Raw genomic sequence first — 25,096 nt, forward strand, 5'->3', positions numbered from 1 at the left:
CTTCAAATACAGCTTGTTATGCTTTACTCTGGGAAGCCATGTGGCAAGCCTGTAACAGTGTAATCACACTGCAAAAGGCTTTGACTGCTGAATATATTTAGGATACTTGCTGAAAATGCCTCTAAGAAGAGCTCCCTAACCTTGCCAAAGATTTCCTTAGCTGATGCTGTCCATTGTCCTGATTTATACGTGTTGCCTTGTTATTTTTCATTTGTAGCTATGAAATTTGAGCATCTTCAAGCTCAACAGTTATAATGTGGAACACATCTTGAAATGTGGGCCATGAGAGCATTTTTGTCCATGAGGTAAATTACTCATTTTAAATCAAACTGAAAGAGAAGCAAAACATAAATGTCAAGAGTATATCCTCCAGCTTCTATTTACTTTCTGTTTGAACTTGAGTCCTCTACACTCCCTGATATCTTCCTTTTCTTTCTCACTCATAACACCAAAATAGATCGGAACTGCAGCCCCGCCATATGTTCTCTTCTGTTATAGGATATAAAAATCATGTGTCATCAACGTTGCCACCAACCACTGAGCTTCTCCATTTGATACCTATGTTGAATCTGAAAGGATACAAGATAACAACCACAAATGGCATTAGCCCTGCATTCACTTCTGCAGCTTTTCTAGCAGTCCCACCGTGCATCAAAAACTGAGATTTTAGCATAGGCAATTTCAGTCCTTCCCCTCTCACCCATTTCTTCTCCCTTTCAGGAGTTCAACTCTTTTTTTTTCCCCTTAGTCTTTTTACTTCCAAGATTTTATTTAAATTCAAGTTATTTAACATATAGTGTAGTATTGGTTTCAGGGTAGAATTTAGTAATTCATCATTAACATACAACACCTAGTGCTCATCACAACAGGTGCCTTCCTTAATACCCATCACCCATTTAACCCATCCCTCCACCCACTTCCCCTCCAGCAACCCTCAGTTTTTTCTCTACAGTTAAGAGTCTCTTATGGTTTGCCTCCTTCTCTGTTTTTATTTTTCCTTCCTTTCCCCTATGTTCATCTGCTTTGTTTCTCAAATTACACATATTAGTGAAATAATACGGTATTTGTCTTTCTCTGACTGACTTATTTCACTTAGCATAATGTGCTCTAGTTCCACTCACATTGTTGCAAATGGCAATATTTCATTCTTTTTGATGGCTGAGTAATATTTCACTATATATATGTATATATATGTATGTGTATATATATACGTATATATATATATACACACACACACACACAGACACACACATATATATCTTCCTTTTTTTTAAAGATCTTATTTATTTATTTATTTATTTATTTATTTATTTATTTATTTGAGAGAGAGAACATGAGCACAGGGAGGAGCAGAGGAAAGAGCAGAGGGAGAGGGAGGAGCAGACCCCTTGCTAAGCAGGGAGCGTGATGCGGGGCTAGATCCCAGGACCCCAGGATCATGACCTGAGCGAAAGGCAGACAATTAACCAAACGAGCCACCCAGGTGTCCCATACCACTTCTTTATCCTTTCATCAATTGATGGACATGTGGGCTCTTTCCATAATTTGACTATTGTTGATAGTACTGCTATAAACACTGTACATGCCCCTTCTAATCGGCACTTTTGTATCCTTTAGATAAATACCTAATAGTGCAATTGCTAGGTTGTAGGATAGTTCTATTTTTAACTTTTTTTTTTTTTAAGATTTTATGTATTTATTAGAGAGAGAGCACAGGCAGGGGAGTGGCAGAGGGACAGGGAGAAACGGGCTCCCGACTGAACACGGAGCCCAATGCAGGGCTCAATCCCAGGACGCTGGGATCATGACCTGAGCCAAAGACAGATCTTAACCAACTGAGCCAATCAGATGCCACATTATTTATAACTTTTTGAGGAACCTCCATTCTGTTTTCCAGAGTGGATACAACAGTCTGCACTCTCACCAACAATATAAGAGGGTCCCCCTTTCTCTGCATCCTTGCCAACATCTATTATTTCTCGTGTTGTTAATTTTAGTATTCTGACAGATGTGAGGTGGTATCCACTGTGGTTTTGATATGTATTTCCCTGATGATGAGTGATGTTGAGCATTTTTTCACATGTGTATTAGCCATTTCAATGTCTTCTTCGGAGAAATGTCTTTTCATGAATTCTGCTCATTTCTTAACTGGATTATTTATTCTTGGGTGCTGAGTTTAATAAGTATTTTATAGATTTTGGATATGAGCCCCTTATCTGATATGCCATTTGCAAATATCTTCTCCCATCCCATAGGTTGCCTTTTAGTTTTATTGATTGTTACCTTCATTGTGCAGAAGCTTTTTTAAAAAAGATTTTATTTACTTGAGAGACAGAACAAGAAAGAGAGAGAGAGCGCATGAGCAGGGGAAGGGGCAGGGGGAGAAGCAGACTTCCCATTGAGCAGGGAGCCTGACATGGGGCTCGATCCCAGGACGCTGGGATCATGACCCGAGCCAAAGGCAGATACTTAACTGACTGAGCCACCTAGGTGTCCCTGTGAAGAAGCTTTTTATCTTGATGAAGTCCCAATAGTTCATTTTTGCTTTTGTTTCCACTGCCTTGAGAGAGACATGTCTAGTAAGAAGTTGCTACAGCCGAGGTCAAAGAGGTTACTGCCCGTATTCTCCTCAAGGATTTTGATGGTTTCCTGTCTCACATGTAGGTTTTTCATCCATTTGAATTTATTTTTGTGTATGGTGCAAGAAAGTGGTCCAGTTTTCCCAACACCGTTTATTGAAGAGACTGTCTTTTTCCCATTGGAAATTCTTTCCTGCTTTGTCAAGATTAGTTGACCATAGAGTTGAGGGTCCATTTCTGGGTTCTCTATTCTGTTCCATTGATCAATAGGTCTGTTTTGGTGCCAGTACCATACTTCTTGATGATTACAGCTTTGTAATAGAGCTTGAAGTCTGGCATTGTGATGCCACCAGCTTTGCTTTTCTTTTTCAACATTCCTTTGTCCATTCGCTGTCTTTTCTGTCAGGTGTTCAACTCATTTTTGCCTTGGATTCTATCTTAGTATTACTTATTCTCAGAAGAGCATGCTTCGGTTGAAAGAGATTTTAGCCACCAAAAATCTGGTTTCTAAGTCATGTAGGAAATTGGGCCTGATCTTTAAGAATCACACTGCTTGCCCTATTGTTCTAGATTCTCCAAGGTTCAAAAATCAAAGGAAAAAATGTAAAATTACACAATTTAAGCCTAGCACAACTATTTTCCTACTTGGTTCCCATATCTATGTAAAACTATCCTTAACTCACCAGCCAAAGAACTGTGTACATGCTCAAGGTTTCAAACGGCATTATCAGCGCAATATGAAATAATGAGCTTGCACTGTCAAAGACACACAGCTGCCAAATCTGTAATTACTTTATTATGTAACCAGAATTTGTTCTCTGCTCTCTCAAGTTTACAGGAAAAAAAAATGGAAAAACTAGGTTATCTTATTAGGAAGTGTATGTCCCACCACAGCAAAGTGGAAATTGCTATTACCTTAATAATTGTCCATATACCCTCTAGAGAGAGAATGGTTTTCTTTGTGGAAGAACCTTGTACATCACTTGGTATGAAATATAAGACCCTGAGAATATGGGTGTCAGTAGGAGAAGCTACAACAAAGCTGAAGGTTTAACAACCACTTTGGGACAAGAAAAGAATTTGATTCTCTCTTCTGTAGAAGGAGGAAAGCATTGCGGGGGGGGGGGGGGGATGAAGAAAGAAGGAAGCCAATGAGAGGGCAAGAAAGAGGCTAAGATGGAGAAGTACTTAGATGGGGAGGGTCACTAGAAATTTCTGGGAAATAAAGAGACCAAAAGAATATTTTAAGGTGCTAGGGTTCAATTTAAAGTTATTTCCATTCTAAATACCCTTTAGATCTTCCCACACCTCCCCAACTCTGTAATTCTTGCAGATACTTTTTTGTGAGGGGTGCATAATGGGAAAATTTGGGCAAAGGTCTGCTTCCTATCTGTAGAAATGCTATTAAAATGAGTGCAGACTGGGGGGCTCCTGGGGGGCTCAGTCGGTTAAGCATCCAGCTCTTGATTTCAGCTCAGGTCATGATCTCAGAGTCATAAGATCAAGCCCCGCTCTGGCTCCAACCTGCTGGAGATTCTTTCTTTCCCTATGTCCTTCCCTCTTCATGCACGCTCACTCTCTCTCTCTCAATCTCTCTCTTAAATAATTTTTTCTTAAAAAGTAAGTTCATACAGGAAAATAAGAGAATGAAAGGTAAAAGGACCTAGAAAACATGGGCACCACACTCCCCTCAACTTGCAGAAGCCCTGAGCACTGCCTTGGCTTCCATTAGGCATGAACAGATGTCCATACAAGTTACAAGAGGTCAGGAAATCCCAATTGATACCTAGGTTATCTCATTCCTAGCTGGAAACTTCTATCCATCTATTAGTTTCAAGAAAACAAAACTGATAAACAACAACACAACACTACAGTGTCTTGCCTGGCTGGGAAGGGCATCTGCTTGCTTCTACTGCTAGTTTTTATGACAATTCTAACAGAGGCTAAATAGGAATGGCCTGAAAAAAAAGTCACAATGGCTTTATGAGCCTATAAAAATTAATCCCCACAGATACAATATGTGCAAAAGGAGCCAGGTCTTTTTTTTTTTTAAAGATGCATTTATTTATTTGAGAGAGAGAGAGAGCATGAACAGGAGGGGCAGAGGAAAAGAGAGAGAGAGAATCTTCAGCAGATTCTGCACTGAGCACAGAGCCTGATGTGGGGCTCCGTCTCACGACCCTGAGATCAGGACCAGAGCTAAAACCAAGAGTCAGACACTTAACTAACTGCACAAAACAGGCACCCCAGCAGCCAGGTCTTTCTAAGCCATTGAGATTAGACTAAGAAAACAATCAATTATTAAGTTGGTCATTTTTATCACCACCAACCATGTCACACTCAGTCTAGATATGCATCATAAAGCATTTTATCAGGTACAGAATCAAACAGAAGTTCAAGGAAAAACTGAGATTTTTTTGGGGTCAAAAATACACAGTGTAGTTAATATTCTTTGAATTAATTAAAAAATTAACTACTTGAGGATTTGTGAGCTCCAGCAGCTATGGCACAGTTAATGCAGGCAGAGAAGAGCTACTCCGTAGTCATTCCATAAGATGGGAAAATTAGAGATGCAAAGCACTGACTAGTAAAGAATTCAAGGTACGGAAAAAAGAGAAAACATACCCACCCCACTGACACACTTATTCCATTCTTTCTAACGGAGAGGAGTTATAAGGCTTCTTAGACAAGGGCTATAAAATACTGAGAGCTCCCCAGAGGAGGGAGTAGCCTCGGAACAGGGCTTTATTAATTGCAGGGTTTATTAAGCATGAATCAATTCTCTGTGCCCCCTCATATAACTTAGGCCTACTATTCATTTATAGGAATTTTAGGTCCAGAATAATTTTTATAAGTCTTTATCTTTCAGGGCAGATGGAGACTGGGGATGGGGAGTTCTCTATATTTTTTTCTATGAATGAATATTTTATACTTCATAATATCTTTTCCTTCACGGTGAATTTTTTTCCTACTTTTGTTTTCCTTAGTCCTTTTTTAATCGCTTAAATTTCAAGAAAAGAAAAGAGGAAAAAAAGAAAAGAAAACAAACCCAGGTGGTTTTCCACTTGCAAGAATTATGTTCTACTCATATTTGCATCCTCAATGCCTAGCACAGTAGCATAGTATATAATAGATGTTTAATAAACATTTTCTGGGTGAATGCCTAAATTATCCACTGGGCCCATATGCCGGCTGTGTTTTGTTTTCTCCAAGATCTAAGTTAAATCCTTCTCCATTGAGCTCTGTGTCTTGAGAATGAAGCTGACTAACATGAAATATATCAACAGGGTCCCTTGCACGATGGCTTAGTTATGACTTTGGTCAATGGAAAGCACCAAAGAAGACCAAAGGGCGGGAAAACCCGGGTATGTATTTTCCATGCTCTGACCCTGATAAGTTACCATCAAAGACCAGTTTCCTGTCAGATGACCCTCTTTATTTCTCTGAGTTCCAGGAACCACTTCCTCCCATATCCTTTCAAGCCGTGGGGTAAATATGACTCCAAACTGCCAGTAGCCTAAGGGGACTTCACTTCAGATTACCTTATTGATATCCCTAAGTCTTGCCCATGTCTTTGGCAGTAGTCCCTTTATTAAACTCTCCTCAATTATCAAATTGATTGTGGTATCTGTTCCCTGCTGGGACCCTGACTAATACAGCCTTATGATTTATAAAACACTATCAAAGTTCAAATGATAATTAAATAAAAACTTTAACTTCTGAACATTTTTTTTTTTAAATGATAGCTGAGTCTGTTGATCATGTGCATACCTCAGGCTCTGGGGGGTTTTCTTGTTGTTGTTTTTAAATTGAAGACAGAATCAGTTTTCATTTCTTTTCCTGAGTAAATGTTTAACCAGTTTTATTGAGCTAGTTATGATGTGGAAACTTTGTTCTGATAGAGGTGCTCAGAGGTGTTTTGTAGCTAGTAGCTATAATAGCTATGAAAATATCTTTCTGTTTAAAATATGCATTAAATGATACTTCTGTGAAATTTTGGATTAAAGTAAGAAGAATAAGAAAAAAAGAAATTATATGAAGTATACGGTTAAGCAGAGTTATTTAGACCATTTTGCTTTACAGCAAAATTTTACTAACTGCCCATTTATATTGCAAATAAGGAAATTAAATTAAAGCATAGGCTCTAAATTTCCTTCAGTCACTATGAACTATATTTTATTACACATGATTGAATCAATGTGATAATGTTTGTATTTTAAATATCTATAACACAATAAAATATACATGTAATAAAGAGAATAACATTTTTCTAAATACCCAATGTCCTGAATTTTTCTCTTAAGTAATTCATTACTTGAGTGGAATTTATTCTGTAAGACATATCTTCAATATATGGTAAGACACCAAATTAAAATCCATATGGCTTCTACATTAGAGAAAAATTATTATCTTTTTAAATCTTTTCCAAGATCTTTAATTTTTTAAATACAACAGAATAAAAAGAGAATAATCACATCTTTCCATTCACCTTCATTCTAGTTTTCCCAACTCAAATATGAAAATAAAGAATAAGTTATGGGCGGAAAAGTACAAGAAAGAAAAAAACTGGGGGAACAAAACTGCCAAAGTATTATTTCCCTCCTTTCCTCCTTGGATATCAACATTGGTATTCTCGATGCCAAATGGAAGCTTCTAAAATGGAGGATTATAGCTAGATTGGATTAAATTCAAAATGCCCTTCAGTATCACACTCTATTTTTTATGTGGATGAAAGAACAGATTCCTCTTCCTGGATCATCATTTTTTCCCACTTGCTAGTGTGTTTTGGCAGAGTGAGAAGTGGAGGTGGTAAGCATGGTGGTACTCACAGCATTATCAATGATAAAATGGCTCCTTAACTCAGTTTTTCTTTCTTTTTCTTTTCTTTCTGAGCTTCTCTCTTTTCTACTTGCCTTTGCACACTGGTCTGTGAACTTCCTGCTTTCACTAAATCTCTTAGCCCAGATAGAAATATTGACAAGGTGACTTGAGAACATCACCCTAAAAGCAAAAACCAGAATACTGGTATCTCATACAGGTGCATACTATCATTAAAACGCTCCCTATCTGACTCTGGAAATTTTTTGGTGCCAATTACTTATCATCTCGTAAGTAGGCTAAGTTCTTTTTTTTTTTTTTTTTAAGATTTTATTTATTTATTTGACAGAGAGAAAGACAGCCAGAGAGAGAGGGAACACAAGCAGGGGGATTGGGAGAGGAAGAAGCAGGCTCCCAGCGGAGAAGCCTGATGCGGGGCTCGACCCCAGGACCCTGGGATCACGCCCTGAGCCGAAGGCAGACGCTTAACGACTGAGCCACCCAGGCGCCCATAAGTTCTATCTCTTCTCCTTGAAATATCTTGCAGACAGATGCCAAACCGAGTTTCCCAAGAGCCCAATCTTATAATGTCATTAAACAAAGTGGTTCTCCATTGTTCACTGCTTCTAACCTTAACTGTTCTGTATAAATTTTCCCAAAGCTGTTTGATTTGATTGGTTTTTTGTTTTAATGCTCAAGTAAATGTCCTACTACTTCTTAGACAATACTCCTGCTCTAGTTATAGGAGACCCAAGAATACTACCTAACTCTTGATGTCAACCAAAGCTGTATCCATCCCTGCTTGCACTGGCCTACTGCCTTTTCTATTGGTTTATATCTGTGCTCTTTTTATTTTTTGCTGTTTCTTTCAGGAATCTTTCAAGATACAGGGGATGTTTGAGGAGGATGACAAAGCAAGTGGGTAATGTGTTATCATGCACTAGGTTCTTAAAGCCATTGGCCTCAATAGCAGTAGCTCAGAGCTTCAAAAAGTCACACAAAGTCCTTGTGTTTGGAATAAGAATTTAAAAGCCTCCATATCTATTGTTTATTTTTACTTTCATTGCATTTTGGCCAGAGAAGGTTGTCCACAAACTACCAATTATTTAGTATCCCTTAAAGAATCCTTTGTGGAATATGGGGTTAAATTTTATGAAATGTTCCAAATATGTCTAAAAACTATGAATTTGCTCTGTTTATTGGGAGAAGCTACATACACACACACACACACACATACATACACACAAATGTGATGAAGACAGTTTTTGTGTTGTTCAAATCCTCTATACATTCTCAACATTTTTGCCTGCTTAATCCATAAGTTTCTATTAGAATTTCCAACAAGTGTAGATTTTTCATTCTCCTTTAATATCTGTCAGATTTCTATTTAAGTATTTTGAAGTTATATTGGAATTGGATTATCCTCTGGGTTTATTATCATATTTGTCAGTGAATCTCATCTCACCAAATGAGAAGCATGGTATAGCACCATGACTGCAAGACTGTGTCATAAACCCCAGACACACTGCTTTGGAAACATGCTTGAGAACTATTAGTATGGTCAATACTTGGCAATATATTGGAGATAAATATGCATTATTTGATGGAAGAACAATGTCTAATTAATTTCTGTGTCCACACTGCCCAGCCTACTCTCTGGAACATAGGGTCAGTAAATGATTGGTGACATCTTTTTTCTCAAGATACAATGATAGTAAAGCAAAGTCAGGACAGTGGTTATAAACTTGACCAATCCATTGTCAAAATTCTGGTTCCAAATTAAACTTTATAAAAGAAGATTTCTTAAACCTTTTTTTTAAATCATTTGAGTTAAGAAACATAGATCAGACAATCGAGAAGACTTATGACTGAACTGTGGGAAAATCAAAGAGAAGGAAGAAAACATAAAAAATAATATTAAATGGAAAAAACAATATTTAATATGTTCTGTGTTACAGCACCATTAGGGTATTTTATATTGTTTAACGCAACTAGTATCTTAACAGTCTAATGGTAAATATAAATATCTTTCTTTTATAGAGAAGAAACAAAGACTAGAGTGCCTAAATAATTTGCTCAATTTCAAGTAACTGGTAAGAAGCTGAGACAAAAGTCAGAAATATGTCAATGTTCTGCAGCCAAAGACCACCAGGAACATATGTCTAGTTGGGGGCAGGTTTCATTTAACACTTAATACATTGGGAATCATGGGGTATCTCAAAGAAAGATGGTTGGAAAGAACCTATGATAGTGGCACCAGGGTGACTCCATTGGTTAAGGGTTTGCCTTTGACTCAGGTTGTGATCTCTGGGGTGGGGGGGTCCTGGGATTGAGCCCCGTGTTGGGCTCCCTGCTGAGCAGGAAGTCTGTTTCTCCCTCTCCCTCTGCCCCTCCCCCACCCCCACCACCGCTCCTGCTCTCTCTTTCTCTGTCAAATAAAAAAATAAAATTTTTAACAAGAGAGAGAGAGAGAGATCCTATCATAGGATTTTGTCGTGATTGGGTGATTTGGGGGAGGATCTAGAGAGGCAGGGGTTCACTCAACATTATATGCTGTCAGACAGCACGGGAACATCTGTGATTAGGTATCTCAATAAACCTTATTGAAAAGAAGCTAAGACTAGAATGAAGATAAAGCTGTAACTGATTAAAAAAAAAGGTACCAGTCACACATTTTGGATGAATAAGGGGGTGTTTGAGATTTTGTGGGTGGCATCGTGCCTCTGTTTCTGTGTTTAGACAGAATTATGAAGTGGCTTTGCTTTATCTCCTTTTATCATGATCTCACAGTAACCCTGTCTGAGGTTGGTATTCTGTGATATTGTTTATGCCTAGTTGGAGAATAATATGACCTAGTGTGTGAGTGCCGGGCAGGCTTCTGAATGTCAGGGGCTGTTCCTTTTGTCTTTGCCAGTCAGAACTCAGAAGATCACATTTCTTCCAACCACACCATTTAATTAAAATGGGAGAAAAATTTGAAGAATGATTTTTGCATGTCTGTTTTCCACCATTCTACCAACCAGTTGATAGCAACACACTGAATTAATATCAGAGAATAAAATGTTCTACTCCTGTTCCCGAAAGGGAAAAATATATGCTGAACAAAACTTAAGAGTTCTATCAGGAACACAGAAGTCTAAACCAAAAGGAGATATTTATAAATTACTTTTACAGTGAAAGACACTGCCATTTACCACAGAACAAAAGGAACCTTGTAAAACAATGTAGGAGTTACATTTGACAAAAGCTGTCTACTTAGGTGCTGCACTTCTCTGCCTTCTCTCCTTTTAAAATTCTAGAACACATACTAAAAGAATAAAAGTTGACTTGGATGGCTGTAAAATTAAATAGTTCAAAGGATGAGTGTGAAAAGCGATGATCTGTTCCTCCTTCTGATGGAAAACAGCCTTCGTGCTTCATTAATGCACAGACAGCTGTCACTTATCCCTGATGGAAGCCAGAGGACACAATCCTTGAAACAATACATCTAGTTAAATACAGAGATATAAATCTTGAGGATACAGTTTAGTGAAAAACAAGTTACTACACAAAATATCACATGAAATATCTACCAAGCTATTTGGCGAACTTTGATGAAATCTTCAGGAATGTATTCCTTTCTAAAATAGTCAATCAATTAATAGCATTTATGGAAATACTGCTGGGTATTTGGAGAAAATGAATATAATGGTATTTATAGAGTGATTCTGGTTCTATCAAATCCTGGTTCTGCTACCTATTAGCTGTGTGAAGTGATCAAATAACCTTTCTGAGACTCAATTTCTTTTTAGATAATAAAAGTATCTGCTTAGGCATCTCTGTAGGGCTTAGTGGAGATCAGAATATATACAGAAGTACTTTGTAAACTGAAAATAACCACATGTGTAAATTATCATTATCTAAGATACAGCATACCCAGTATGTGCCAAAAGTAACACGTATTAATTCACTCACAAATAGGGGCTTATTTTATATTTTCAGGTTTTTTTCTTCAGTATGATCTTATATCTTTAATTCAATATGTTCAGTATTGGATTGTCTTTACTGAGTATGAGTTCACATGCCAAGAATATGAATCTTAAATATTACTGTGAAAACTTAAACACATCATCATTTACTTTCTAGCACAAACGAGCATAATAAAGGTGAGCATCTTAAATTTTAAAATTAATAGGATTGATGAAAGATGCCATTTATTTCATGCTTTGAACTTTGTATACTTTGGATGATTGAACTGGGTTTCCAAGGGCCCAGTTTATTTCTTCAGAGAGAAATTAAAATGATAAAACCATGGTACAGCTAACTGTATGATGTTGCCTTTGCAAAATTTTCCCTGGACCCTGAGGGTCAGCAGCAAATCACATCCACTGTACTTAAATGCTAAGAAAGATATGTAAGTGTATAATAAAAACTTGACTTTTCACATTGTATTATTTCTCATTACAATTATAACACTATTGCATATATTTTAATTTTAAGTATTTTTGAAGACAAAAGAGACACATCAGTGAAAAAAAATAATTAGATCTTGGGATGCCTGTGATAAGTGTACACACACTTGGGAATAGCAAGAAGTTTTTGTCACAGCACGTCTCTAGTTTTAGTAACCTACCCTGGCACCCATTTTAAGGCATGGATGATCTGTTATGGAAAAATTTTAACAGTAATGTATTAGGACCAGTTAGGCACAGACTTTCATCTGTTCCGTTTATAAGTCAGTTCCTTTTATCAAATCAGAGCCAAGTTTAGATTGGAACAGGTATTTAGAAAACAATTTCCCATAGAAAGATGTTTACAAACTTATTTGTGAGATGTTCTCTGTATCTGCTTAATAAAGTAGATCCCTGGCTTTAAATTTATAACTATGGGCCCTGCTGATAATTTTCTTTGCCATGAAACTGTTAAGACTTTTAGTAACAGATTCCCTATGAGCTATTTTTCTGTTAGGAACTCTTTAAGACAATGTCTCCATTTCTGAAACTAACACTTTAGTTTTGGATGTAACTCCCCACTTTTTTGACTTATCTAAATAATTGAAGTCAAGATTACTTAATTAATCTGAGTATTGTATTAGCTATCATTAAACTACTCTACTATTGAGCTAAGAAAATATAGCTGTTGAGTCAACCTACAGGTGTAACCTTGTTCTTTTCTCTGATTTATGTAACAGCTGCGCCTTTCAGTTCAACTCCACACAGTTCAAAGGCGAGTCTTCTACAGAGTCCGTTCTTGCTGGAGGCCATTACCTAATTGGCTACCCTTTCGTCCAGATCCATCAATTCGCAGACAGGTTCTTCACAGGTGAAAAGAAGTGGAGGCATGTCACTATTAACAGAAAGACTCGGGCAAATATTATTGAGGTTGTGATCAAAAGATAAAGAAATACGCACACTGTGTTCTCTGATGTTATCCTCTGACAGACTAGAGAAGACAGGAACATTGCAAGTGATTTCAAATGATCTCTAATGTTGGATTTGCTGCTACTGTTACTGCTACTGGGGGTAACAGCAGTGGCTGTGGTGGTACCATGAGGCATCTTACCGTAAGTCTCATACTGATAATTGTTTATTTATTCAACAAACATTGGTTGGGCCAGAATCTGACTGAGGTTACTACCTGCAACATAACACAAAGACTATCACTGGACCTCCCAAACCACAACTACCCCAAAACACATAACCAGTTGAGAGATATGGAGTGTGAAGCAAAGTCCATTGTTTATTATGAATCCTAGCTATCTGGATGACTAATGAGGTAACGTAATATCAAGAGGCTGGTTAAGGATATTGCCCCATAATATCCTCATTTCGAATCATATCCTTATCCTGATTATGTGAATTTACATGTGTGTGAAATTACTTATCACTGACTTAACTTGATGATTGTGATCGCAAATGGCATTTATAAATAGCATAAATAAAGTGATGGACGATGCAATTTTCTGACTATTACACAGCAATTATTGGGTGCTAAAGTAATTGTGGGAATTAAAAATGAGTACACTCTATGTTTAAAATCAAGGCATATGTGTATCAAAATATGATCAACAATTCAAAACAAAATATAAATCCCGAAGAAGCATTATGGAGAATGAAAGCTATAGGAGCTGGAAGGAGTAGAGGTGAGTATAGACGAAGGTGGCCAAAAAGTTTTCAGAGGGTAGAGGAAATAGACATTTGATATTGAAGAAAAAGTAGAGTTACAATAAAAGAGGGAATTTGTATCTACAATCTTTGCTTTCAAGTCAACACTAGCAGGATGAATTTATTCTAGACAGGATGTCTAAAATTTAAAGTAAATGATACTAAGGAAAATTAAGTCCCCTATAGTGAGTCTGTGAAGCCCAGCAGCAGTCAGATGAATCTTACCACTTACTTATAACTAATCAATTATGGTTTTTTCTATAAAAACACACATATTCATTCAGATTCAAAACTATGTTAATTAACAAATACTGAATGTCAAACACTATGTTTAAGAACCAGCATGCCATGGTTAGTAAAATATATGACCCTGCCTTCATAGATATTTTTCAACACAATGAGGAAAGCACGTAATAATAATAATCAACAAATAAATAATAAATAAATTACTGAAAACATGTGTAAGTGCTAGAAAAGAAATGAGCAAACTTTCATGATAATAACAATAATCAACAGGGGTGCTTGGGTAGCTCAGTTGGTTGAGCAACCAACTCTTGATTACAGCTCAGGTCATGACCTTGGGATCCTGGGATCGAGCCCTGAGTGGGACTCCATGCTCGACAGGAGCTGGGGATTCTTTCCCTCTCCCTCTTCCTCTGCCCCTCCTTCTGCTCATGCTTTCGTTCTCTCTCTCAAATCAATAAAATAAATAAATAAATAATAAATAAATAAATAAATATTTAAAATAATAATAATCAGCAAATAAGAAATAAATTACTGAAAACACGTACAAGTGCTAGAAAAGAAATGAGCAGGTTTTTGTGATAAAAAGATAAGCAAGTTTGGAAGTAGGAGCAGTACTTCCTAAGACACAATAGAAAGACCTGTCTTAGAAAGAGCTATTTAGTCAAGATGCAATAGATGAGAAGGAGATCACTTTGAAAAAGAGAGGACAGATTGTGTATACAATGGTCTTAAATTGGGGATTGTGCAAAGGCCCGACGGGAGGTACTGGTTTTGCAAAGCCCTGAAGCCATATAGACATTGATGTATTTACAGAACAGAAATGAAGCCAGTGTAGTTGAAAGGGGGAAAGAGCAGGAGGTGAGGGTGTTGAGATTAGCAGGGGCCCTCAGTTTCAATAATATAGGTCTAAGAACCACTGGAGGTGCTTTGAATAATGGAAAGCGGCAATATAAGATATGTGTCATAAAAAGATGCTCTAGTTGATAGAGGAATCACAAAAGAAACGTTAAGTCAGAGGTTGCCACAGTCACCCAAGCAAGAGGAGATGAGAGCTGGGATAGTATCTTACAAGGTATGCATGAAAAGCAAAGTCAGTAGGGCTGGCACCCAGATTGTATGTGGGGGATAAGAAAGAGAAAGAAAGCAAGGAATGAACAAATAAGAGGGCAGTGGTGCCATTTGCTGAGATGAGGAATATTTACAAAAGATTCAATTTGGGAGAAATCAAGAGTTAGCTTACACAATTATGTAAGTCAAGTCATTATTTACCTTAAACTTGTACAGTACTATATGTCAATTTATCTCAATAAAACTGAAAGAAGAAAAAAACCCTCTTTTTTTCTTTTGGCCATATAAGTTTGGCAAGCCTATGAGACACATGTGGAGATGTCAGTAAGAACCGCCTAAGCTTAGAAGAGGACAGGACATATAATTGGAATTTTTTTAAAAGATTTGATTTATTTACTTATTTATTTGAGAGAGAAAAAAAGAGAGAGAGAGAGAGAGAAAGCAGGGAGAGGGGAAGAGGGAGAGAGAAAAAATGCAAATCTCAAGCAGACCTTGTGCTGAGCACTGAGCCCATCGTGGGGCTGGATCTCCTGGCCCTGAGATCATGACCTAAGCCAAAATCGAGACAGACAGACTCAAAGGACTGAGCCACCCAGGCACCCCTGGAAGGTTTTGTGATGTAGATAGTACTGACATTTGGGGAACCAGATGACATCTTCTAGGTGGAGAATTTAGAAAGAAAATAAAAGAAGACCTGGAACAAATCCATGAAAAAAAAATACTAATTTGCAGATGCATTGTGAAAAAAAAGTAGCCAACAATTATGACTAAGATAAAGTGGCCAGCTAGGTAAGAGGAAAACTAGGAGAATATGGTGTCTTAAAATCAAGAAAGAGAAGTGTTTTAAGGTGAGGAAGTGGTCAATCAAGTCAAATGTTTGGGACAATTAATTTCAAGTGAAGGGAATGTTCTGGTGAACATACAGCTTCATGCAGGTGCTTGAGTGCAGGCCCTAAGGAGATGAATGACTGAATTCACCCATGGCTGGTACTTTATGGAGAAACTAAAAAAGGTGTAAGGTCATTGGGATATATGTCAAGAGAGTGATAGAATAATGGCCCATTATTTTATTTTATTTTATTTTATTTTATTTTATTTTATTTACTTCCATTCCCAAGAATGGAAGTAAAAACATGAATAGTGAGAAGATAATGCAAAGTGAGAGATTATAATAATGTGTTTTGAAACATAAGCTGTAGCAAAAAATAAGAGGGAATGAGGTATGACTACAGAATAATGAGAAACTTGTAGGACCACTGGATATGAGATCAGGATGTTATTGAGAAACTGTTTTTGTGTGAGATTACTGAGAAAGGACTGTGGCACACAGAAGATGGTGATCATCTGGTGTGACATTTGTACTTGAGATTTTGGAGGTCAGGATTGAGGATGTAGAGATGAGTAGCTAAAACAAAATTAACTAAATGGTCATGAGAGAGGCAGAAGTCCTGAATCTGGAGGCCTGGGTTTAGTGTGATGATACACAGGAATTAAGAAGCCAACAAAAATGACAGCTGTTGGGCTGAAGTAGAAAGAGGCGATCCAGAGCCTAAGGTCTTCAAGTAATAGTGGGAATTTCTACAATGTTTGGAGGTGAAAGCAGTGAATAAGGGATAGAATGATGGCAGTAGTCTCGATTATACAGGATTTTGCAAAAAAGAGAAGAAATGGAGAGCTAAAAAGACACATCTACCTATAGCTATAAGGTTACTTGAGATATGAGAGAAAATGCAATCTTCACTAGAGATGGATGCTGGGGAAGCAGTTTCCTTTTGGGATTTCCTACTTTCTTTAAGAGCCAGGATACAAAGAAACTTCTGAGACAAAGCTGAAGTTCTAGGATACTTTCCTGATTATAGAAAGAGACACCCAAAGATTACAAATGATTTAACTAGGTATTGCTAATTATAAATACATTTAAGAAAAGTTAAAATTGAGAGACTTAAAAGAAAAATGATCTGTTTATATTTAATAACTGAATTATCTAACCCTACATATATAAAATTTAGCTCTCCTTTTCATACTTAAGAAAACTTTGCTATCTCTCATCTATTCCACTTCAAAATTTGAAAAACCTGAATAAATACTGAAAAATTTCTGGTTGGTACTTATAAGAAATTACTTAAAAATTAGATATTAAAATCTTTTAGAAAAAAAATTTTTAAAAAAGCTTTTAGATTTGCTCATTTACTCAAAAGATGAATTCAAAGATACATCAATAGTCTACTATATTCTAGGCACTTTTTGAGATGCCTGAAATATGTAAGTAAATCAAACAGCAAATATCCTTATGTTCATGGTGCTTACATTGTACTGAGGAGAAACAGACTAATACCATAACCACAAATAAATAAATTATATACTTCTATATTGCATATAATATATTACATATTATATGTTAAAAGAGGATGAGTTCTATGGAATAATAAAAAGGAAAGAAGCTGTGGGGATCCAGATTACTGGGATAAGAGGGTACAGCTCAGTGGTAGACCATTTGACTGCAGATTACTGGGGTAAAAGACTGCAAATTTAAAGTCAGTGTTCAGAGTAGGCTTCAATGAAGAGGTAAAATTTAAGCAAAAACCCAAAAATAAAATGAGAACAGTGGGTGTAAGGGAGTAAAGCAGTTCAGGTAGAAGAAAGAGCCAGGAGGAAAGGAGTGATGCTGATGCGCTGGAGGAGAGGGGAGCCAGTGTGGATGGGCAGAGGGAGGGAAGGTCAACAGAGGATGCAACAAGAGAGGTAACGGGGACCACATCACACTGGGCCCTACAAACCCTTATAAGGCCTTTGGATTTTACTCTGAATAGAATTGAAGATTTTAAGGACACAAGTGAATGATTTGGCTGGGTGTTTTGTTGAAATTAGATTATGGAGAGTCAGGCAAAACCGGTAGGCAATATTGGTAAGTCCATGGAGACATAACAAAGGTTTTAGTGAAGACAGAGGTATCAAATGATGTGAGAAGTGCTCAGATTCTGCATTTATTTGAAAGGGAGTGGCAAGACTCTCCCAATGGACTGAATATGAGTATAAGAAAAGAAAAGGAGTAAAGGATGACTCCAAAGTTTCTCACCTTAGCAATGAGAAAAATGGAGACGCCACCAAGGGCAGATGGAAAAGGTTTTGGCATGGAGAAGATCAGGTATTTTGTATTACACATGTTGAGTCTGAGATGTATATTAGACATCCAAGTGTAGACGATTTGCTTTTAGTCTTAAAAAATTTGAAACTGTACTAATATTAATCACACAAAACACAACCACCATATAGCCATAAGGCTTAAGGAAATAAGCCTCCTTTTTAACGCAAAAGTCAATAAACAGGCAGCTAGTCAGATTTGACCTACAGGCTGCAGTCTGCTGATCCCTGCTTTAATGGAAATTTAAGGAAAAAAAAAGGTGAACCCCAGACTCGATTATATAATTTAGTTCTTAGATTGTGGATGTATAATCTAATGGTACCCAAAATTGTCTTAAATAGAGCACATACATGGCATTTAATACCTTTGAATAATAAAGTGTTAAATTATTTATTTGTAATTCTCTATCAATTCATTGATTATATTATTTAAAAAGGCTCAGTTTGGTGCAGATATTTACCAACAACCTGATACTTGATAATCTCCCTTTTTAATATACACAGAAAGTCTTTACCTTCAAACATGTTTTCAAGCTAGAAATACAGCTAGAATCTAATAATATTATTATTATTTTTATCAAAGCTCTTTGCCAGGTTTCCAGTATCAGTAATTCTTTCTAGTATTAATAGTGATATGATAGGTCTACTTTAAATCAATTTAAGTAAATATTGTGAATGATTTTGTAAAACTATACAGTGTAGTACAGGTAGTGTTCTAACACAGTAAATACCTTAAATCTACTTAGGGAAGCACTACTGTAATGCAACGTTTTCACATAAAAGGGGAAAAAGTGTCAGACTGGTTGGCTGGTCTGTCTTTTGTTCCCACAGCTAGCAAATGACAGAACTAAAATTAGAGCCTTTGAATCTCACCCAAGTGCTTTATCCCCATCACCAAAATGGCCTGGTTTCCTCATGCTAGAATGGAATTGTACAATTATTTATTAGGTGCTTGCCTAGAAAAACCACTATGTTAACCTCAAACTGCCATTTCCTTATTAGGACATAAACAGAAGAGACAATAAAAAAAGTAATGATTTCTTTTCCTCACGGATGCATAGTCTTTCCAGCGGTAGAGGTGCCACGAAGCTAAAAGAGCTGACGTTTTCAGATCTCTCACTTTCCATGGCCCCGGCGATATTCACATTGTCATATGTTTTGTAAAATTTATGAAAACAGATCATTTACCCTTAAGTAAGTCCTCCAAAACCATTTAAGCTTTGGGCTCCATGAAACCCAGATGTGCCCCCATGTGTATCCCATCCTATGCCAACTTCATTCCAATTTCAAAGAAAACACGATCTTATCAGCCAAACAACAAAGTTGCTCTTCGACCTTCTTTGTGAGTTGTTTTGGAAAGTTTAAAAAGATTGTGATCCCTAATAGATACCACGCTCTCCTCAGGCAAAGAATTAACTCAGTTCAAGAGTTTCTGTGGGTCTGGAATCTCTTCTCCCAGGTATCCAAGAGTCTACTTGTCTTGCTCCTTCACTTCATGCCACCCTCTGCTCAAATATCATTTCGTGGAGAATATACTCTAAACACCATTTCTAAAGTAGAATTCTCCAGCCCTGTCCCCTTACAAGGTTTTAGTTTTTGTCATTGCATTTATGACCACGGACATATTTAATATTATTTTGTATATGTGTATTGTTTGTGTCCCCCCTGCTCCCAATGGAAACTCCATCATGACAGGGGTCTCCATCTATTATATTACTGTAACAATGATGTCTAGAATAGTGCCTTTTACACTGTGGACAATCAATAGCAAATTGCAGAGTGAATAAATATTCACAGAGCACCCATTCTGTGTCAGGACTATGCTAAGCTCTGGGGATTCAGTCGTGCATGAGGCAGAGAACTTCTCATAACTGTTTACCACCCGTGCAGCCAGCCTCCACCCAACTGGGTCACCCCATATTTGGTGGCCCTCACAGGGAAGCCTGGTCCAGGACTCTCCCCAGATTCTCCAGGAATTTCTCGGGACTTTCCCTTGGTGAACCAACTCTAGTACTCCTTGGGGAACTGAAGACCTCTGGCTGGGGTTACTCCTTGAAGATCCAAAGCCACAGGGGGAATCCGCCAGACGGCCATCGCCCGAAAGGGTGAGCCATTTCCCACTCTTGCCCTTTGAAGGGATCCTTCCCTCCCTCTCCTTTCTCTTTTTGTCCCTTTGTCAGGCTAACCCTAGTACTCCTCAGACAACTGAACACGTGTGGCCAGGGAAGCTGGCTGACTGCCTGTGCCTGTGAGGGCAAAGAACCCCTTTCTTCTCCTTGCCCACTCTGTGCCCCCTGAGGCCTCCCTTCCCAACATTCAGTGCAATTGGCTGCGGCAGCTCATCCAGGGCAAATCCACAAACAGTAAGGACTTGGCTGGGACCCTTTCTTGAAGCTGGCTGACTCTCAGCTACCTTGTTTCTTTCAGACCCCCCTTTTCCTTTTGTTCCTGAGGATCCAACTGCCATCTTGATCTACAGGCAAAATATGTTCCGACGTGTCTGAGTAAATCCAACAATTCCACATATAATAGTGATTCAACAAGGATTCAGCCCATACCATCAGAGGGTCCCCCCACTAAATGCCATGGACCTGGCCATCAAGGAATTTCGCTCAAATTGCTTATCAGCATTTTAATATAATACCATGCTCTCATCTATAACCACATAGGACCCCTGATGGACCGACAAGTTTAGGTAGGGATAGCCGCCCCCTCCAGCCCACACACATCCAGCATGAAGCAGCTACTGAAGATGAGACCTTCACCCAAATGCCAAAGATTTGTCACTGTCTGTCTCTCAGGGGGGAGTGCAAAGGTCATTTTTAGGCAACAGGCTTGAGCAATGGACACCTGAGTAAGGTAAAGGGGACCACAATGACCACCAGGCAGAATGCAAACAGGCTTATTAAGCAATCCACCTCAAGTTATCCATAGGCCCTAGCTGACCAATGGGCTACTTACACCCGGGCACAGATACCAAAAAAGGAAAATTCCATAAGTTCCCATACCTCTTCGTTGCCCACGCCCCACCCCCGCCCTGGCAGACAGTCTCTCCTTTGCTGTCTGCCTGCTGCTCCCTTTCAGTGTATTCAATACATTCCTCTGGGGGAAAAAAGGGAGGGAGGGGGATAGTCAGATTAGCTGTCTGATCAGTTAATACAACAAACAAAGGGTTAGATTAGTTGAACTTGAATTTATCTACTAACTCTATAATTAATTACTTTATTCTTTCATTACATAAATATTTATTAAGCACCTACTTAATGTCAGGCACTGAAAAGCTAAAACTCATACTGCTGTCTCAGTGAATAAAGAGTATCCTAATTGGGCTCATGTCTTGTTCTCTTGCTATATTTCTGCTCACAGACAACTGCCAGCTAATCTTTACACACATCAGTACTTAAAATATTCAGTAATTCCCCTACCCAAAAAGCAATCCAAACCCCTTTCCTGCCATTTAAAGGCCTGCTATTCCTGGCCCTCACCTTATTTGCTATTACTAGTCAACTCTACTCTATGCTGTGACTCTCTGTTTATTTCTCAGAAGTACACAGACAGGAATATGCCTCCACATTTTTGTTTTAAACACTCCTCAGCCTGGGCTTCTCCTAGGCTTTTTCGGTTGTACAGAAAACTGCCTCAGTCTGGGAGCTCAGTCCTTCCTAATGCCTGAACTAAAACTGGAGAATCACTTTATATGATGTGGAAGTTGGAACCCCTCCTTATAAAATGAAAATCTATCATGGGCTCCAAAATCACAACTTTCCTGAGCCTTTTGACATGATGACCCAGTGGTGGAGAGCTTCCACCTCAGTGCTTTTATTTGAACTCTCCTCCTTGTTAATATCGAAGTTCTGTTCTGAGCTCTGGTTTTCTGGATGCCCTGCCTGGCTCTTGTCAGCTTCTGTCCAAAGCAGGCTGAGCTCGTGGGCCCTAGTTCTCTAACCCACCGCAGCTGGATTTTGACTCCATCTAAGGGGGGCAGATATAAGCCTGTGGAGTGGGGCCCTAAAGTCCAGAGCTGAACTGGGCAGAGCTGTTACCTGAAATGAATAAATATAAGTCATGTAAAATAGAGTAGTAAGGGTAAAGAAGGAAGCCATGAAGCTGATGATAAATGGGGCCAAAAACTGCCAACAAATAAAATGGAGGCATCCAGGAAGTACTTATGTACCAGGACATGATCCAGGAGGTCTTCATGTGGGGAAACAGAGCAAGAGGGAACAAGACCCCTGCCATCATGGGGACTGGTGTACCCAGTCTGACTGTGGGTGAGTGCCAGCTTCACAGCTCATTGGTAACTTAGCAGAGGGTGTGAGGCGAACAACTGCCAGAGGTCTTCTTCCAAAATATATTGATCATCCAAAAACAAAAACTGATATTTGTGATCAGTGAACATCACAACTTTCTGGAAAACCCAGTTACCTTTCCCTGTAGATATCGAAACTCAACTACAAATGTGTTCACATTCACCATGCCATCCATATCCCTTAGCCCTTTGAGTTTGATTGGTGGTGATTCCACTTAGGGGCGAATCCTGTTGCTAGGCCAGTTTCTGCAGCTTCTCTCCCAGCATCCTACCTCCCCCTCCTTATATGCTTGCTGCTTGAAAACCCATTTGCCTTGGGACCAAGCCTGTACTGGTAGGATATGTTCCACCCTATACACCTGAACATCCTCCTGTATCTTTCTGCTTCTCTTCTGCCTTTGATACGTAACTCAAGTTTTGTCTCTTCATGTATCATATGTCATTGGAACCATCTCAAAGTGTCAAACTGATCTCTCCATCTACTAAAATCTATCATCTTACTTTAAAACATTTATTGAGCACTTTATATAGTACTCCATGCCAGGCATTAAGTTGCTTCTCGGGGTTAGGGATTGCGTATGTAGCTTTTTGGTGCCAGGGCTTTATGTACATTATACACGTGTCTATCTCCACATGCATATGCTCTTTATACACACATACACCTGCTTTATACATATAAGACAACAATAAGTGTTTATTGTCTATGGTGAAACTGAAAATAGTATGAGGGTGCCTGGGTGGCCCAGTCAGTTAAGCATCCGACTCTTGACTTTGGCTCAGGTCATGATCTCAGGGTCATAAGATCAAGCCCTGCAATGGGTTCTGCACTGGGTAGGGAGTCTGCTTAAGATTCTCTCTCTCTCCCTCTGCCCCACTCCCCTAAAAAATAGCATCAATGAGATTAAAGATAGTTTAAATATTACCAGTGGACCAATTACCTCTTATCACTGTCTGCAATCAAAAGTGGCATATACATGAATAATTCCAGTAACCTACTTATTTTTCCTTGAAACATCCAAATGATTTGCACAAGTCCCTTTCTATTTGTATGGGATCTTATAAATCAATTCACTAACACTTTGAGATGACTTATCCATGAGAAGTGCTCTAGAGAATAAAATTCCATATCTTTCTCACTTGACGGATCAACTTATAAATAAACCATAATTCCTTCTAAAGGACAAAAGTCCTATCTTTGATACCCCATAAATTATGAGATATGTATTTTACTTTCACTGTCAGTTACCACTCTTGTGATTTCTAGAAGCTCTTCCATTCCTCTTGAGAGCATGGTGATTCTAAAGCAAATGGTGAAAAAGGCAAAAATGTAAAATAACTCTACGATAAAGGGTAAAATCTCTCCTAGCAAAGTGCCGAAGAATAGATTAGCAGCTTTTCTTCTTGAAAACTGTAAGATGAAATTATAAGCAATAGGCAATTTTCAGGTTGTCAAATATCCATAATCACTATGATTTCTGAATTTAATACAATGTAGCTGTGATTATTGTTGCTTTTCTGCCTGCAAACATTATACATTTTTGCTTAAACATACATTTTACATTTATGAAAACCCACTAAAAATGATGCAGTCAAATTTCAAAATTAGGTTTTTTTAACTTCTAATATGTGGTTTCCATTCCATTCAAGAAGGCTATTATAAGGCTATTATAAGGATTTTTTTCCCTATTACCAATGCTGAAATATTTAAACAGCTGAAAGAAATACGCAAATGTTTCCATGTAAAAAGAAACCGCGTTCTTTGGAAAACATGAATTATATAAACTATAATTAGAGCTTCAAATTGAAAGTGTTTAAACTAAGATTACAAATTGCTGTGTTAAAAAGATACTGAGACATTCAGGGGGAAAAAAAATTAAATGCCGACTAACTAAATTAATTCTCCCACATTCCAAGCTGTTCTATCTCCTTCATGCCTTCCCTTCTGCCATCTCTGATGATACCTAAACATGGGTTCTACTACAATGAATTCAGGCGTGATTTGCTTGCTTCTCCCGCCATCAGAGTTGGCAGTTTCTACTTGAAACTATAAATTTCTATTAATAATCTGCAACTAAACATGGTCTATTGAAGAAAGTAAACTGATACAGGTAAAAATACAAATTGAATCCTGCAATTTCAAGTTAAATCGGAAATTACTTAATTTTTAATACAATGAGATTTGTGTATTTTCAGAAATGCACAATGGAAATTCTAAAAATTAATTGAATAACATATCAAGGCACCACAAAGCAAAATATGAGAGAATTGAACAAGAACCAGTGAGTGTTGACCTGAATGAGAATAAAGAAGCACTAGATTAAAAGAAGTTGTTCTTGTTTTAATAAGCTATTCTATGAAAGTTAAAAGGATGACTCCAAATCACACACACTAATTTTTTTTAAGATGTCATTACCCTTGTAACCAGGGGTAGTTTTTTGTCCATTACAATTCTAACTTCGTAAAAAAGAGGATTCATAGCTTTCTTCACACTCTCCTCAGTATTTACTATAGAGGTTCAGCTACACTAGATACCCAATTAGAAAGGCTCACTCCCTGATATTACTTGCTAAAGGGAAATAATAGAGTTCATCCATTTCTAAACCATCCTGTCATGTTTCCTACTATCATAATAGTGGGTGCTGTAAAATGCCAGGAAAAAGATTGTGGGAAGAAGCTGATTGACCCCTTATAGATTAATGAAATTTGCATTATATCTGATGAGATTAAATAATTAAAACTCATTAAACCCAACACTTCTTGCAAGTATTACCTCCGTGAAGATTAGACATATA

The 25,096-nt window shown here is 37.8% G+C and overlaps 1 pseudogene; it reads right to left on the minus strand.

Moving 5' to 3' along the window:
• LOC113260725 (transmembrane protein 125-like) overlaps positions 1-20,089 on the minus strand; it is a 67,409-nt pseudogene extending 47,320 nt beyond the window's left edge.
• Positions 20,090-25,096: the final 5,007 nt, after the last annotated feature.

Source organism: Ursus arctos, unplaced genomic scaffold, assembly GCF_023065955.2.
Source record: "Ursus arctos isolate Adak ecotype North America unplaced genomic scaffold, UrsArc2.0 scaffold_15, whole genome shotgun sequence".
NCBI classification, from domain to species: domain Eukaryota; kingdom Metazoa; phylum Chordata; class Mammalia; order Carnivora; family Ursidae; genus Ursus; species Ursus arctos.